This window comes from Euprymna scolopes, chromosome 38 (genome assembly GCF_053919585.1).
Source record: "Euprymna scolopes isolate OS-2025 chromosome 38, ASM5391958v1, whole genome shotgun sequence".
Classification (NCBI taxonomy): Eukaryota; Metazoa; Mollusca; class Cephalopoda; order Sepiida; family Sepiolidae; genus Euprymna; species Euprymna scolopes.
This window is the reverse complement of record NC_136519.1, coordinates 851,508-870,188: the sequence shown is the minus strand read 5'-3', so window position 1 is coordinate 870,188 and position 18,681 is coordinate 851,508. Positions and strand designations below refer to the sequence as shown.

Sequence of the window (18,681 nt, the reverse complement as noted above, 5' to 3'; positions counted from 1 at the left end):
AACTTCTGCATGTCAGTACAGTCAAGGAAGCAGAAAACCGGAAGGGAATTCGAAAGTCCAGCAGTTCTGGGGAAGAAACTATAAAGGTAGAAGGCTTTCTTACATCTAGGGATCTCTCTAGGAGTGGGACTTTGCTATTTGTCGGGTTTGTTGGGGGTATTTACGCTGGGGAGGTACAAGGACTTATAGTTTGTCCGAGCATTCACCATTAAAATACTTGTAAAACAAGCAGAGGAATGCAACATTTCGTCGATGGGACAGAGGCTGAAGCTTAGATGACAGTTCAGGACCTTTCAGGTTGGCGACTCTCTTTTGAACCCTGTCCAGGAATGACAGACTAGTAGCAGATACACCAGTCCAAATGTGACAACAATACTCCATACAGGGGTAAATTGTGGCCTTGTAGAGGTATAGGATATTTTCAGGCGTAAATAACTTTCTAGCACGGTAGAGAGAGGCCAACTTCTTCGCAGCAGCTTTAGTAATGCTTTCGATGTATCTGTTCTAATTCATGTTCCCTGTAAACGTTAAACCGATGAGTTTGAATGAAGTTCTTTCAGATAATGTTTCTGTAGCCATAGCTATTCGTCGTTGAAAAGGTTTCTTGTAATTATTAAAGGAAACAAGCTTAGTCTTGGCAGTATTGAACGTTACCATCCATTTTTTACCTCATTTCACTACAGACTGGAGGTCTTCCTCTAGGGTTTCCGCCATTGTATTGGATGTGTTCATTCGTCTTCCCCTCATGCGTGTAATAGATATAAATATACCCATCTCATTTTATCAGATAGGTCATTTATGAATATCAGGAATAATAAAGATTGATCCCTGATGTACACCTGCAGTTATCTCATATTGTTTAGACGTATAAATGTCGAGGACAACCTGGATTCTTCTCTTATTTAAGAAGGATTTGATTATGTTAAGTATTCGTTCAATAGTATCATAGGAACTGATTTTCATGAGAAGGCCATCGTGTCATACCCTGTCAAAAGCCTTAGATATATTCCTCTCCTGCTTTATCTAGTGCAAGGTATATACGTTCAGAAAATATAGTTAGAATATCTGCAGTAGAACGGGCTTGCCTAAATGCAACTGTGACTAGAGCTTGGTTAATTATGGACTAAAATATTTTGGCGAAGAGAGGGAGGGGACTAATAGAGCGATAATTTAATGGGTCAATTCTTTCGCCAGAATTCTTGTAAACTGGTACAACAGAAGCAGTTTTCCAGCAGTCAGGAAAGCATGATTCGTTAAGGTATTTGTTGAAGTGTTTGGAGAGAACTGGACCAACCTCAGCAGAGCATTTTCTTTATAGTACAGACAGGATGAGATCAGATCCACATGCTTTTGAGGTATCTAGGTTATATATATATATATATATATATATATATATATATATATATATATATATATATATATATATTCAAGCAAATATTATTAAATACAACGGAGACATTTTGTCTTATAATTCTTTTTTTTTAATTTTTCAATTTTTCGTATTGTCTTTTTTGTTTCAAAATGTCTCCGTTGTATTTAATAATATTTGCTTGAATGAAAAAATGCTGCCTAAATATACCAATATATATATATATATATATATATATATATATATATATATATTAAATACCAATTAAGCAAGATTCTGTTTCTTCTTAAGACTCCTTAAGCTTAAGATTTAAATGTGAAACAGTTTCTAGAAAACAAAAGGATGTAATGGAATTTTATTATAATTAGAATAGAGATTCTACAAATGAGGTGTAGTATCATTATATATATAATTTTTATTAGTTTATAACGTAACGTATTGATTTGAATTAATTTATAACGTAAGTATAAGCTAATTAGTTTATAACGTAATTTATAACGTAACATGACGATCTGACTGAGAATTGCAACTAAACCGATATTTATAACGTAAGCGTGGTGTAATGACGCAGACAGTATTTATAACGTAAGCATGACATACCGAAGACCATATTTTTAACGTAAACTTGACATACTGACGCAGACGATATTTATAATATAAGCGTGACGTACTGGCGAAGATCATATTTTAAACGCAAGATTGGCATACTCACAAAATCAATATTCATAACGTAAGTGTGCTATCATGATTAAGACGATATTTATAACGTAAGCGTGACATAGTGATGAAGACAATATTTATAATGTACGAGTAAGCGTGACATGCTGACAACAGGATATTTATAATGTAAGCGTGACATACTGACAAAAACGATATTTATAACGTAAGAATGAATTAGTAACAAAAGTGATATTTATAATATAAGCGTGGCATACCGACAATGACGACATTTATAAGTGTGACATACTGACGAAGACGATATTTATAACGTAAGCGTGACATGCTGACGAAGACAATATTCATAACGTAAGCGTGACATACTTACAAAGATCATATTTATAACGGAAGAGTTACATACTAACAAAATCAATATTTATAATGTAAGCGTGACATTGTGACAAAAACGATATTTATAACGTAAGCGTTACATACTGACGAAGACAATATTTATAACGTACTAATAAGCGTGACATACTGACAAAAAGGATATTTATAACGTAAGCGTTACATATTGACGAAGACAATAACGTACTAATAAGCGTGACATACTGACAAAAACGATATTTATAACGTAAGCGTTACATACTGACGAAGACAATATTTATAACGTACTAATAAGCGTGACATACTGACAAAAAGGATATTTATAACGTAAGCGTTACATACTGACGAAGACAATAATGTACTAATAAGCGTGACATACTGACAAAAACGATATTTATAAGGTAAGCGTTACATATTGACGAAAATAATATTTATTACGAAAATGTGACATACTGACAGAAACGATATTTATAATGTAAGTGTTACATGTTGACTGAGACAATATTATTATCGTAATCTTGACATAGTGACAAACACTATATTTATTATAACAGACAAACAAAGCATGTTGCTGATTTGCGAAGTTGCATCCGATAGCACAGACTGTCATATTGATATTTGGGATTTTATCAGATAAACTGATTTATGGTACCAAAATTAAAGGTTCATTTCGGACGCGGAAACTGCACATAATCAAAAAATGGCATCAAATCCAGTCTGCCTTTTCTCTCTTCAGGTAGATTAATCTATATATTAATACGATAGCGTGTGTATCATTTGTTGTGTCACGCTTACATCTTTTTTCTTCCGAGTGACTGTCGTTTAATTGTTATGACCTTCCATTTCTTGTAATAAATAATTTTACCAAGAATTTTTCATAAGTTTTAGTTTCGGTTTCGATTATAGCTGAAGGAACTCAAGTTATATATATATATATATATATATATATATATATATATATATATATATATATATATATATATCAAAGATATACAGGTGGAATAATCCTTATAGAATATTACTGCCAGTAATATCTTGTAAATCTTATAATCACAGGTTTCCATACCAGCTGATTGTTGGATAATTTTATTCTGTAGTAAATATGTATATATATATATATATATATATATATATATATATATATATATATATATATATATCCTTTATATGTTTTGGTTTCGGTTTCGATTCAAATCGATGCACTCAAGTCGTATGGATATACTTTATTATTTTTGAACTTACAACTTTAGAATTTTTAAGATTTGATAGAAAATTGACTCTATAATAATATATACGACGCTTGTATGAATTAAAATATCATATTCAAGCGCATTTTACGACCGGGCTACACCGGGCATCCCTGTTTACTTATTTAAATACTTTTGCAGTTTTAACAAAAGATTTACAATAATATTAGAGCGTATTCATTTACGCTGAAAATTCACAGAATGCCGACATCACTATATTACCCATGGAAGAGTCCACTGTGGAATTTTCACAGGTCCCGCTAGTTATAATAAATTTACAAGAAGATAAATTGCTTTTTTATTTTTCATTTATTTGGATTTGGAGATTGGAAAAAAAATCCTTTAGTTTTGGTGAACGTTAGATTTGTTGGTAAAACTTGCGGAGAACGCTCTGTTTTACGGTTGTTTTAAAAATGGAACAGAAATTTAAATTTTGTTCCGGTTTAAATTCGGTATATTTTTACATGACGTCCACATTCGACATGTCAACTTTTGTAGGTTTTCGAGTATGCTGACAAGGTTGGGGGTGTCTCTTTCGAAAGCCGTTATTAACATAAAAATGTTGGGAGTGTCTATTACGAAAGCCGTTCTTAACATGAGGAGTTTGAGGGTGCTTATTCGTTATAAGTATACCCAAAAACTTATAAGAGTCGACATTTCCAATGTGGAACGGTGAGTTGGACTCGTGTAAAAAAATGCCAAAAAGGTAAACCAAATTGAGTTTTTTTCGTTTAAAAATTAAATTATTTCGTTTTTGTTAATAAAATTTTATTTTTATAAAAAATATCTTTCGTCTTTTTATATATAAAAAGTACGATTGTTGAATGTTATTGTTTCGGTTAATTTCGATTTTTTTTGGGGGGGTGCAATTTAAAAAAAAAAAAGAATTAAAACGGAACGAAATTTAAATTTCCGTTCCATTTTAAAAACAACCGTAAAACAAAGCGTTCTCATCAAGTTTTACTGATTTCTTAAAGTTGATTATATTATTGAAATGAAAGAAAAGTAGACCGTGGATTTGAGACCATTTTTCTATTACATAGCATGCTAAATTTACATTCAATTTAGTATCTTTCTGTAATAAGAGAACCTCTTTTGTTTTCACAAGTATTAATTTGTAGTTACCCAGATTTCTTGTCGATAAGATTCGCTAGTATTGTTATAATAAAACTAATTATAAAACTCATTTCGCCTTTTAACACATTTTTAAAACCACAAGATTTCAATAATGGCTTTTCTCATCTGCAAAACTACTAAACTCTGCAATACATTCCGAAATAGAAATTCCCCGTCCAAACTTGAGACCGCCCAGCTTGATGTCAGTACATTAGCCAGGGGGGGAGGGGAACAGACGGACCACCAAGGATGTCGGGGATTTTTATGTAAATTTTACCAAATATTCTTTACTTAAAAACTGCCTACAACCATTTATGATCCGCGGCCTCGCTTGTATTACAGGTCATTACGTCACGTTAAGACATTTATTCTACGTCGTCTTCGTTTAATTGTTAGGCTTGTGGGGATTTACTAATCTGATTCCGATTTTTTATGCTGGGTTTTACATTTTCGCTGACCTTTTTTTAGGAATCACAATTATAAAAATAAACTGTTACACCATCATCGGCGGGAGAAGGAAACCATAGAGTAAATGTGGGCATTCCGGCATATTTCTCGAGGCATTTCATTGTTGCATTGCTTCCTCAGTTTTCTAAACGGTAATAGATGATTCGGCGTCCCCGACGAAACATCCCCCAACAGATGTTTTGTATTATAATATGTAATATTATAATATCATTTTTTTATTATTCATTATTAACATTTTATGAAAATAAGTGGAACAATATAAACAATTCTTACTTTTATTTAATAAATGTGTCATTTTTATTTCTTGTAAGTGTTAACTTTTGTTTTTTATATGAAACAATCTTAATAGTAAATAAACATTTTTATAGAAAAATATCACTCTTACGCCAAATTACTTAAAACACTACTACTACTACTGCTTATTATTATTATTATTATTACTAATCATCATCATCATCATCATCATCTAAGAATGTGATAAATTTCTCCAGTTAAAATATCTGTTTGGAAGATATTTCGTCGGGGATGCCAAATCATCAATCACCGCAACACAGGAACACAGGATTAGTAATGCAACAATGAATTGTCTCGAGAAATATGCCGGAATGCGTAAATGTAGTCTTTGATAATTGTGGGTGGGATAAATACATCTTTATTTGAGGCGTACATGGTTCAATGAATTTGATTAGCATCGATTAAAAAAAACAACAGACAGAGCCCAAGTTTCACAAACTCTTTGGCCTAATTTCTTTTCCTAATTACATATTTTCATGCAATACATTTAGACTTCTCATATAAATGATAGTGAATTTATTTACAGTAAAATTGGGATGAGAAAAGAGCATTGTTTATGGCGTTAAAATAGACCAGTGTTTGACCTGAGTATTCTAGTTGTCATAAACTCGAAAAAAATCGTACTTAATTTTGATAACTATTTTTTTATTTTGTATTTTAAAAAATACTTAAAACTACATTTACAATATCACATTTTTTAAAATATGGCTTATCGAACAGAATCGTGTTGGATATAACTCGTTCGAAGAAACCGGCTTTCAAATATAACCTTTCGAACACAACCGGCTTTGACATAACTAATCAAAAAGATTTGTTTTTAACATAATTAATCGAAAATATTATCTTTTGACATAATTCATCGGCAAGGTTTAGTTTTTGACACAATTCATCGAAAAGGTTTGTTTCTGACATAATTCACCGAACTGGTTTGTTTCTGACATAATTCACCGAACTGATTTGCTTTTTGACATAATTCATCAATAAGATTTAGTTTTTAACGTTGGCATAGCATTTAAAAACGGAATGTGTGCATATGTTTGCGTTACAACTGCAGATAATTCTAATTCGTTTCAAGTTTGCTCCGTTAAGTTAAATGTTCATTTCGTGTTTGTAAAGAAACAGAAAAGAAACTCCATGGTTTCCAGAATTAGAACTTGCCATTAAAAGGGAAAAAATACTCCAAGAATCGAAGCATGAAAATTAAATAGTCTAGACGGTAGGAATGTATGACCATTAAATTAACCCCTATAAAAATAGGATAATTTACTCTATAAAAAAGAATCTGCCTTTTTCATGGCTGAGTGATTGTGAACTATGGCCAATTATCTTTCTGCACAGAATCTTTTTTTTCTCGTGAATTGAAAATACAATATTTTGGGTTTGTGTTACAATTCACAGAGGTTCGAAAACATAGTCAAAAACAAATATTTAACAAATAAATGTTATCAAAACCAAGAGAAATTACTGTTCTACCTGGCTGTTTAAGTTTTTAATGTGTTAGAGACTTCGCAGCCATTTTTCTTGTTCTCGCGTAACGTTTGACACTACTTGTTTTGTGAACCGCATAAACATTTAAAATATGTAAAAACACTAAAGCCTTATCTACTCTAGTTAAAAAAGTAACTTGTCTTGCCTTTGGTAACATTTATTTGTTATATATACGTTTTACCACTTTTTCGTACGTCCCTGGATTGTAAACAAACCAAGTATTTTTTTTTTTTCATATAACTTTCAGGACAATAGTTTTGAGGTACTTCTGCAATTTACGAACCGTGCTACTTTTATTAAGTACGATTTTCAAGTTTAATTCAATTTTCAAGGTATCTTGTTTATACAATTATTAGGTGAAAATACAGAATAGTCAACGCATCCATCCTTCCCATTTTAAGAACGGGTTTTTAAATAATAGCATTATTATTTCAGCACGATCCGGTCTGTTCCGTAAATCGCAAATAGGAAGATTCGTATCGGTAGGACTCCTTTTGGTGAGAGTTGATTGGTTGGTTGGTTGTTTTTGTTAACCCATAGTTGGGACCCTAACAGGTACTACCACTCTGGGTCAGAGTGGACCTGGGAGCAATGGTAATTAAAGGGTAGCTCCACACTCCCCAAAGCCCACAAGCTGGGGCCTCATCACTGGATACAGTTTAAGGTCATATCCAGGACCCCCATTGAGGGACTTTTACCCTCTGCAGGGGGGCAGTCGGTGTATTCTAATGTCCCACCGACAGGGCCGTTTGATGAGAGTAAAGGTTAAGATTTGTAAAATAAAATATTTAAATCATTTGTTTTTAAATATTTTTTTCTTTAAACTTCAATTGAAACCAGGGTACTCATGCACTTCATGATCCGTGCTGAAATAATAACGTTATTATTTAAAAAAAAAAAAAATTCTTAACATGGGGAGGGTGTTTTGTACCTATTTTGTACTTTAACCTTACAATTGAATAAAAGAACATATCATAAAACTTTGATTAAACTTGGAAATACGATTTAAAAAATAGCGCGGATCAGTAAGTGCATTAGCACCGAAACCAGAAATTACTTTCTATTTGACAATTTAAAGGCTTCACTTTCGAATTTCGAAGTATCAGAATAAATACAAGTTAATTTTATCTCATATTAATGTTTAACAATGGCTGACATGTATTTAATTTACGATTATTCAAGTTTCGAATATAATTTTGAAGTTTTTTGGGGTTTTTTTTAATTGACTAATAGAAAGTCATTGTTGACCTGAAACAAAGTTTAAAAGAAAAAAGTCAAGTATTATGCTTCAGCTGTGCGTTTGAACCAAAGAATGGCACCACTTTTCTCACGCTCTCCTTGCATATCAAAGAAAGAAACAATTATTTCGTTCAAAATAAAAGAAGAAGTTCACGTGAATTTAGTGTCGGAATGGTTAATCGGGATCGGGAATCGGAAAAATTGGAAGTTTCTTTCTTAGAAGAAACAAATTTTTATTTTATTTTCTATATACTTCTGCATTTTTTAGTTTATGTTAAAGTCGCCCCCTTTCGGTACTTCTACTGAACAAATATATAATACTCCAAAAATCACCTAAATTGATCAAGTAGTTATTTTAACTGAGAAAATAAAATTTTATTACAGTATAAAGCGAAACGATATTTTTGATCCACCATCTTTTATAAATAGTTTATAAATAATGGGAGACAACTCAATTCGAACTAACGAGATAAAAATCAGCTTTGTATGAAATGTACTATTAAATCGTCAATATAGTAAATTTTGATTTTCTTAGTTAAAAAAAACTACTTGATCAATTTACATGATTTTTGGCATATACATCGTTTCGTGAGAAGATTTATTTGTATTTTTGTTTTCTTAATTAAATCGAAATCTAGATAAGAACGAAATTTTATAAAACTTTTGTCGATATAAATTGGTTTGAATTAAATAAAACTTAAAAAACAATTTATTTGGATTTACTTACTCGTTTCTAACCTAATTGCGTAAAAACGTATTTAGGTGCTTGTCCAGAATTCAACCTAAAAAAAGCCTGCATAAATGTATTTACATTTTATGTACCTGTGAAGACCGGAAATTTCATATTTAAAAAGTAACATAAATTGATGAAGTAGTTTTTTGTTTAATTAAAGATTCAAATTTTATGTTTAAGCGAGAATTTATTTAGGATCCGCCATGTTGTTTAAAATAAAGGAAGACAACTCAATTCGAACTACCGATATCAAAATCACCCTTGTAATGGATACTATTTACTACTAAGGTAGCTAAAAATCGTTTAAAAAATTCTCTGTATATAAAAAATACTTGATCAATTTCCCTGATATGACATTTTTCGTTCTGTGACGGTTACGTACATCATAAAAATGTTTCGGTATTTCCTTTTTTAATTAGGTTAAACTGCGAACAACAAAAAAATATTTAATAAAAATTATGGTAAATTTTTACCTGATTGCCACCTTAATATTTTCCTTGTAAATGACGACTTGAGGGGTTTCGTGTATGCTGAAAACGAATATCGCATTTAAATTTTCCGCATATAATTAGTTTTCCGGATATTAAGGAATGTCATTTCTCATGTTATTGCTGGTAGCTATCTAGGTACACGCGCGCTTGGGCGTAGTTTCTCGGGGTTGCTTTTACAGTACACGCACGAACGCGTGCTCGTACGTATCAAGATGGCCATCAACAATAACATAAGAAATGACATTTACCAAAATTATTATAATTTGAAGTCCCATAATTATTAGTTGTGAGTAAAGTATTAAGAAGTCCGGAGTTAATAAACAAGAAGTCCAACACTTTCACACATCATTCACCATGGATAATTACGAAAATTAAAATGTGTATAACTTTTATTAAATATTATTTCGAGGTGCTTGTCCAGAATCCTTCCTATATGAAAACAAAAAACATGAAACAAACAAAAAATAAACAATGAAAAATAAAGAAAAATCTGCATGATGTACGTAACTGTGAAAGAAAGAAAATATCATACACCAAAAATCACGTAAATTGATAAAGTAGTTTTTCTTTTTAATGAGAAAATTAAATTTTACAGCTAAACTACGAGCGACGATCTCGCGACATCATCTTGAAAACAGTTTGAAGAAACAATGGAAGATAACTCCAGATTGTAGAATGCTATTCTTAACAGGTGGAGGAGAACATTAGAAAAACTCGAATTCGCTTTTAAAAATTAATATTTTTAAATAAAACTACTTGATCAATTTACGTAATTTTTAGTGTATGATATTTTCATCCCTTTACGATTCCGTACCTCATACAGATTTTTATTTATTTATTTCATATGGGAGGATTCTGAACAAGCACTTATTTTGTTACGCAAATAGGTCACAAATTTGTGTCTAAACTGAAGCCAAAATGAATTCACTAATAATTTCCCAATATTTGCTTTAAAATAATTTCTGTCCTCAATACCACAAGACACATTCGTTCCTTAGTTGTTGTTGTTGTTGTTGTTGTTGTTTTTAGTCTAACGATATTTAGTTTAAAATGTTAAGATAATTTGGCCTTTTGGTCAAGATCAAAGTGCAGTATCTGTTGTTCAGATACTGCACTTAGTGCACTTCCATTTCTTGTTTTCTTTCGGTGGAGGATCAGTCCTTCACAACTGAGACAATTTTTTATTTTTGTACCTTTTCTCCACGTTAAAAACGACCCTGGTGTCTAACTCTGTCCCGTGGGGAGGCATAGTAAATAGGTACAATGGAACTCCGAAAAACAATTTTGCGAAACTTAAAAATTCTATACCCAGATTTCGGTTCTTATTTAAAATTCGACTTATTAAAAAATGCAGAGAATATAGAGAAATCTTTATGATGTACGTTACCGGTAATAGAACTAAGACGACATATTCCAAAAATCACGAAAATTGATCAAGTAGTTCTTTTTAAACTAAGAAAATCATATTTTATTATTCGTAATAATTCGAAACGCTGTTTTTGACCTACCAATGTTAATAAATAGAGAGACAACTTAATTCGAACTAAAATCAGAGTTGTAATGGATAAAAGTTACTTAAAATCGTACAAAATGATTTTCTATTTATAAAAAAAAAACTACTTGATCAATTTACGGGACTTTTGGAATCAGGCATATTTGTTGTTCTGTATACGTACATCATAAAGATGTTTATATATTTATAAAGTTAAGTCGACTTCTAAATAAGAACTGAAAATTAACAGCTTTCTCTATTTTTTATTCAACTTCACGATGTATATAAGTTTATACTTACTTTGAAACTTTTTTTTTTGTTTTGTTTTTGTGCTTCACAATAACATCCAAGCAAGAAAGAAACTTTAAGAATTTTTGGGTTGGTGCTGGCTGGATCTATTTCTGTTTAGTCTGGCTCTCTCTTTTCCTCTCGCTCTGTTGTTTGTTGCGGGAAGCAAAGACAAAAAAAAAGTAAATATACAAGTTTGCGTATATTTGAAACTACGGTCCTGCCGACCCGCGCGAGGTATGAGAACTCAATCCCTTCTGCGTCGAACACAAGTGCGACACTTCGAAAAAGCAATGTGTGTGTGGGTGAGTTGAGCGACCCAAAACAACTGCTGCTTCGGGCGGGGGCGATCACGTGGTAGACAAGAGAAGCCTCTCAATGCCACGTACTTTCGACCTCATCCGCATCCTCCTCTATCTCTCTTCCTCTCCTGTCTGTCTGTCTGTCTGTCTCTCTCTCTCTTTCTCTCTCTCTCTCTCTCTCTCTCTCTCTCTCTCTCTCTCTCTCTCTCTCTCTCCATCACAAACGACGGTGCTTTTACTCAACGGACAGCCAAATCCCTCCCAAAAGAGAAGATAATACCAGGGAGAATGTTCTCCTGGCACTATACTGATATTACACTTTGATTTTAGCCTTAAAGACACTCTCTCTCTCTCTCTCTCTCTCTCTCTCTCTCTCTCTCTCTCTCTCTCTCTCTCTCTCTTGCTTTTTTCATTACGAATGACAACGACTCCCTCAACAGACAATAATCTAAGCCCCCTCTAAAAAGGAGATAATACCTGGGAGAATGACCTCCTGAAACTATAATTTGATTTTAGCCTTAATGAATGTCTCCTACACCCACCCACCCACCCCTCTCTCTCTCTCTCTCTCTCTCTCTCTTTCACACACACACACACACACACACACACACACACACACACACATACACACTACGTCTCTTTTAATTGTCTGTTTTTGTTTCTGTCTCTTCTTCTATTATAAGGGCAGGACCCAAGTCTTTATATTATTAGTAAGTAACAAAAACGGCCACAAGAAAAAAATAAAAATAAAACCTTTTTTATATAACAACAACAAAAACGTTTATTCAACTATCTATGCCAATGGTTCCCAACCTTTTGTACATGGCCGTACACTATATGAGTTTTGTTAATTTTCGCAGCAAATCTATAAAAAAAATATATAAATACAAGATAGGTCAGAGCAACATGCTTATTTGGAATATTAATATAATTTGTTGCTCCACCCTGTATATTCTATTCATAAAGCCTTTTTGCAATAAAATAATTAAAAACAGATGATTATATATGGAGAATTTTTATTCCCATAAATGCTGCATTAAATATCAAGTATAGTATAATAATGGTGATTGTCAGTGTGGCAGTTGTGGCTGGTGTTTTTTTTAACTACTGAGTGCTGCAATATGTGGTTGAATTTGTGAGAGACATACACTTAATTCTTCAATATTTTTAAGTCTTTCACTTTTTTTTTTACATATTGTTTAGTTTACATAAGTACGAAGATTAGAATTGCAACAAGATTTAGATGTCTTTTTCATTTAGATTTGGAATTGAACGGTGTCATCAAAATTGATAACTGAACTGTTTTATAAAACGAAATGAAATTAAATAACTTCTACTTCTTATCTCTTCACGGCACACCAGTAATCATTTCGCGGAACATTTAGGTGCCGCGGCACAGTGGTTGGGAACCACTGATCTTTACCGTTTGGTGTAGGTTGAAGAAAGTTGGGTAGTGTTCGAGTGAGATAATTAAAAGTCGACAGTTGTTTGGGCTGTCAAAAGTCTGTCAGCAGTTATCTTCAGAGGAAGATGATCGATGCTTGAGCGTCCGGTGGACAGGGACAGACGAGAAATAACGTCTTTCATCGTTGCTTTCATGGTTCTCTGTACTGGTCGACCGTGATTTCCAAAGAATCTGAAGTCCTTCAGAAAACGGATGAAATTAATATGCTCTGCAAGTTGATTAGTGAATGTATGACTTAATTACAACATAGGGAAATTTCTCCGTGAGAGAAAATAAGTCTTAATGATTGCTATCATTTTTTTCGACCGTTGTGCTCATCAGCCTTCTTCGGCTGATGTCTAGCGTGCTTAATAAACAATTTGAATTCTATAAATGATACAAATAACAATACGTCATATCAGGAATATTCTCAAATGTGTGTGGTTTTGGTTAGTGGTTTATTAATTATCAACTAAATGCAAATCAACTCCTTTCAGGACATTTAATGGGGAAATACACCAATTATTGTCAGCGATCAATTTTACATGATGAGTTGAATACAAGTTATTATTTTACCCTTATCTGGAAGGGATTGGGAGTTCATACCTTTCTTAGCAGTATATATATATAACAGAAGAGGTCCAATATCTTTACAAATACTAATTGTTTTTAATGGTCGCACATATGTCAGATTTATTATGTCCATTTGTAACAGAGCGCGTATGAGCGTGTGGGAAAATTCTAGCAGGAGCTGTAAGATAGCTGGCTTGCGAAGATATTAGCAGCAGTAGTCGAAAGAAGCACATATGCAAATTAGGACGTATGCGCGAACTTGCCGATATGAAAAAAGATGAGAAAAAGGACTCTACGTGGTTGGCAGAAGAAAAAGTGAAAAAGATGAACGTGTAAAGTCGAAGACAAGAAACGGTTTCCTATGGACGGCGTGTAGTGGAGCAGGAAAGAAAAACGCGTATCAGGGGAGATGGGCCTGTGGCCCGCCAGTGGTAACGAGAGACTTTTTAAGCTGTTGTCGAGACGACAGTGTTTTGCTAATCTCATGGCAGACGAAATGAACAGTAAGAAAAAACAAGAAGCGGGCATTGTTTAAAAATTAATGGTAATAAATGCCTTTTGTTAAAACAGAAAGAAAAGCGGAGTCGGATTTATTTATGTTTGTTTGGTTGTTCCTTTTTGGCGGTGCCACGTGGGGATCCGAAGGAGGTTTAGAATTGTAACGAATATGATTTGAGCGTAACAGCCACGTTACACATTTAATAATAATGAGAAAAATATGAATCTGAATCCCGTGCATAATTATGTTGACACTTCGATTCTCATTCAACCACTAAAATTACGCAGCGTTAATCCTGATCAATACTAGATGGGTGACCACTTGGGAATAGCAAGTGTATGCTGGAGAAAATAAATAAAAATAAAAATAAAAAAGGAGGTTCTCTTTCTTCTGAACGGGATGTACATTTGATTCGGAATTGCTTGTTAATTTATCATTCCCTAGAAACTTTCTCATTCGAATGAAGCTAGCTTAACTCGACCAGAGTGAGTGCTGTACCAGGTACCACGTACTAAGACAAGTTGAAACATATACATCGAGGGCATTGCCAGGGCTGCTGTGAAGAAGATAGGTTCTCCCTACCATGCTAGAAAGATACTTACGCCTGAGACCTTTATCCTGTACCTCTACAAGACCACCATTCGCCCATGTAGGGAGTATTGTTGTCACATTTGGGCTGGTGCATCTGTTATTAGTTTCTCACTCCTGGACAGAGTTCAAAAGAGAGTCGCCAACCTAAGAGATCCCGAATTGTCAGCTGGGCTTCAGGCTCTGTCCCATCGACGAAATCCTGCATCCATCAGGTGCTCCGACGAATCACAAGCCCTTGTACCTCTTGGCGTAAATACCCCGACAAACCGGGCAAGCAGCAAAATTTTACCCCTGCACCGTAGCGATCCCTACTTATAAGAAAGCCTTTTACTTTAATAGTTTCTTTCCAAGGATTGCTAGACTTTGGAATTCCCTTGCAGGTTCCTGCTTCTCCAAATGTACTGACATGGCGAAGTTCAAATGTAATGTAAACAGACATCTTGCTGCTCAACTCCCTACATAGTATCCCTGCAACTTATGTCCTTGATAATAGCCCCTTACATCAAAGTGGCACTGTGCCTTGTTTGGAGTAAAAGTGCAACAAAGAAAGAAATGACAAAAATAGGGGAGTTATATTTTTGTATAAAAATCGGCTCCAAATTCAAATAAAATGTAAGGGGAAAAAATTCAGTCAATAAGAAAAGATAACAAATCTTTTGACGAAACGATAAAACAATCCGTTAAATATTTGACGCTACATTTTCTTTTACTTATTATATATTTTATGCAATAATGTGACATCACTCTGTCGATTGACGTCATTCGTTGTAGAATGTTGTTAAAATGAAATTAAATTTGAGTTAATTTCTTCTAAATATAATGGTTGCTATCCAAAATTTAACCGAATAAAAGAAAAAATTAAAATACTGAAAGATCTTTATTATGCATGTATCCATCTTGGGAAAAAAAAAGTCATATTCTAAAATTACGTAAATTGACCAAGAATTTTTTTTTTTTTATTCTAAGTATTCTATTTGTTTATATATAAATATATTCTTTTATGATTTGAAGAATTTGAATAGTAAATTGTATCCATTAGAGGACTGATTTGATCTCGGTAATTCAAATTGAGTTATATTCCTTAATTTAAAACAACATGACGGATAAAAACAACGAATTCTCGATTATTCATATTTTTTAGTTAAAAAAAATACTTAATCAAATTACGTGACTTTTGGAATATAACAGTGTCATTCCGTGACAGCTAACTACATTACAAAGATTTTTCTGTATTTTTTGTTTTTTTTTTAATTAGATTGAATTCTGGGCAAACACCATATTAATTTCTTTGGGTCGGAATTATTTTCGTATAATCGCCATTTACAAGGGGGTATAACTCTGTATTTGTCTATAAAGTCTTATTTACCTTTTTGTAGAAAATAAAATCAGTAGAGTTAAAAATGAATAAAGAAAAGCAAAACAAATGGCAAATAAATGCACTACCGGGCAACAATAGATTGGGAAAGTTAGTAAGAATTGAACATGTGTTCTCTTCAGTCCAATATTCAGTAAATCGTCCCAATAATAACGAACGCCAGCAGTAAGCAGTTTGAACAAGTTGAAATGACCACTATTTGAAACAACTCGTGAGAGAAGAATGGACACACGTTGGTCTGTTTATAATTGCATTATCAGCAGAATCCTACCACTTGATGCTAATTTTCTTTTACAACAGAAATATTCTGGACTTAACTCCACTGTTGCGCCAACTTCTTAATCTTCTATATTATTTTTTAAATATAGAGAAACACAGTGAAATGCAACAGCTATTTGTATATCTCTGTACTTAATAGAATTAGAACGATTATTCTAGTACGGAAAAAAGCATTGTAGCTTTGCAAACGCAGTCTAAATTCGATATAACGAGACTATTAGTCAATATCTGATGTAGGTTTTTGCATATTATCAGTCGCTTTCATCTGTTATCATAAACTCTTATATTAATTCCTATGAGAATCACATTCCAAAATAAGTCATATTTAACGATAGTAGAACGATTATTACCCACTAATTATTTTCTCCTCTCACACTTCCAAACGTAACTGAGAACTGTTATACATTAGTCGCAGTGTTTTTTGTTTGTTTGTTTGTTTTTTGCTTTTGTTTTTTTACAAATATTTAAACATTACACCTTCCACCCACAATGTTTGAAAAAAGAATCTTCCCCGAACAAGTTCCGGTCAATTTTCATTGGTTGTTCATATACGTTCAGAAGATTTAGGGTATAAAAGAATAAGCGAAATCCGAACGGTTAAATAAATTTATCATGAACTAAACAAACTATCGTCGTTCAACAACAAGCAGTCGGATACGTTGAACATAACAAGACCGATTTCTTTCGTAATAAAACCTACACTTCATTTACGCTTTTTACATTATTAATTATACTGTACTAGGTTTTGTAAAGCTGACCCAACGAAAAATAAACTTAGTAATGTTGATTTCGAGTAGTTTAACCAAACAACAATTATTCTTCTGACTTTACGATTTCTATTTCGACTTCTTTACTTTTCCCCGTATTTAATTCTATCATTAGTCACGCAAATTATTTTATTTACACACTGCGTAATTTTATTCTACTCTGCATTTTTAACTAACAATTTTATACAACGGCACCGATTTATTTACATTTTACGCCATATACCCTACTCCAGTTGGATTTCTGTACTAGCTTTCGTTAAGCTGACGCAACGGAAAATTCAACTCAGATAAGTAATTCTTCTTCTAACTTCGACTTCTTTTTTCTGGCGTAAGCTTTTATTTACACTGCCCGATTTAATCCTACTCTGCATTTTAACCTAACGATTTCATATAACGATAGTCATACAGAATATTCCTGTTCAAATTATGTGCGCGTTGTATTTTTCGTAAAGCTGACCCAACGTCAGTACATGCAGAAAACTTTCAAGTGAACAAAACGGCAAAAATATAGTAATAACAGGGCACAGGCCCATAATACATTCCTCTGAAAGGGGTACTTTTTAAACAGGGATAAAAGAGGCAAGTGCTTGGGCACCCCTAAAACCTCATCTACGCGTCTCTACCCAACGTTAAAATAAACTTCGCATTTTCAGTAACTATTATGCATGCATGGTTCGTATTCTGCATACCTACAAAAATATATCGCCAGTGGTGCTATGGATGGAGAATTGAGTGCTCTTTTCTTTGCTCAATGCTGCTCGCTAGGGTCCCCAAATAAACGTCAATACTTGCAAGTAACTATATTGAAAACAGTAGTTACCGCCTAAAAAACAGCAGTAATTTACTCGAAGTGCCATTTGGCCTTCGGGACAAGATCAAAGTGTAGTATCTTTTCTTCGGATGTTGCACTTCTATTTCTTGTTCTCTTTCGGTGGAGGAGAAATCCTTCACGACTGAGACAATTTTTATTTTTGTACCTTTTCTCCACGTTAAAAAACGACCCTGGTATCTAACTCTGTCCCGTGGGGAGGCATAGTAAATAGGTACTGTCCGTCATTATACAATAGTGACTGTCATCAACTGCAAAATACTGTCAATCATCGTCATGAACGCCAGTGACCAACAACGCCCGCCACTGGATGACAGTAATATGCAATTGATGACAGTGTACGAATACTGAAGACAGGCCATTTCATTTCAAAGCAGTTCAATGGGGCTCGACACTCGTCATGATTGATAGTGCCCAACAGTGACCAAACGCAAGTAACCGACTAAAAATGCCAATGACCACCAGTGCTCACCATTAAAGACACACAATTTCATTTTGGAGCAGTCCGATAGAGGCCAATACTGGTCATGACTGACGCTGAACGCCGGGAACTGCCAATGATAATAGAAAAGGCAGCCATTGTCCACCAGTAAACGCAAGTAAATGCAAGTAACCTCCTCAAAACACCACTAAGCGCCAGTAATCATTATGGCCCGCCACAGGCAGCCAGTGACAGCCAGCGGATTCCAATGGTCAACAATGCCCGAAAGTTGAAGACAGGTGATTTCAGTTCGGAACAGTTCACTAAAAGCC

At 33.5% G+C, this 18,681-nt stretch overlaps 1 protein-coding gene across 1 annotated transcript in view; it reads right to left on the bottom strand.

Annotated features, from left to right (window-relative positions):
* LOC145263046 (uncharacterized) overlaps nt 1-11,632 on the bottom strand; it is a 29,671-nt gene extending 18,039 nt beyond the window's left edge. The window contains exon 1 of the mRNA XM_080119873.1: nt 11,282-11,632. The gene's annotated coding sequence lies outside the window, so the exon portion shown is untranslated. The remainder of the gene's footprint in view (nt 1-11,281) is intronic.
* Nucleotides 11,633-18,681: the final 7,049 nt, after the last annotated feature.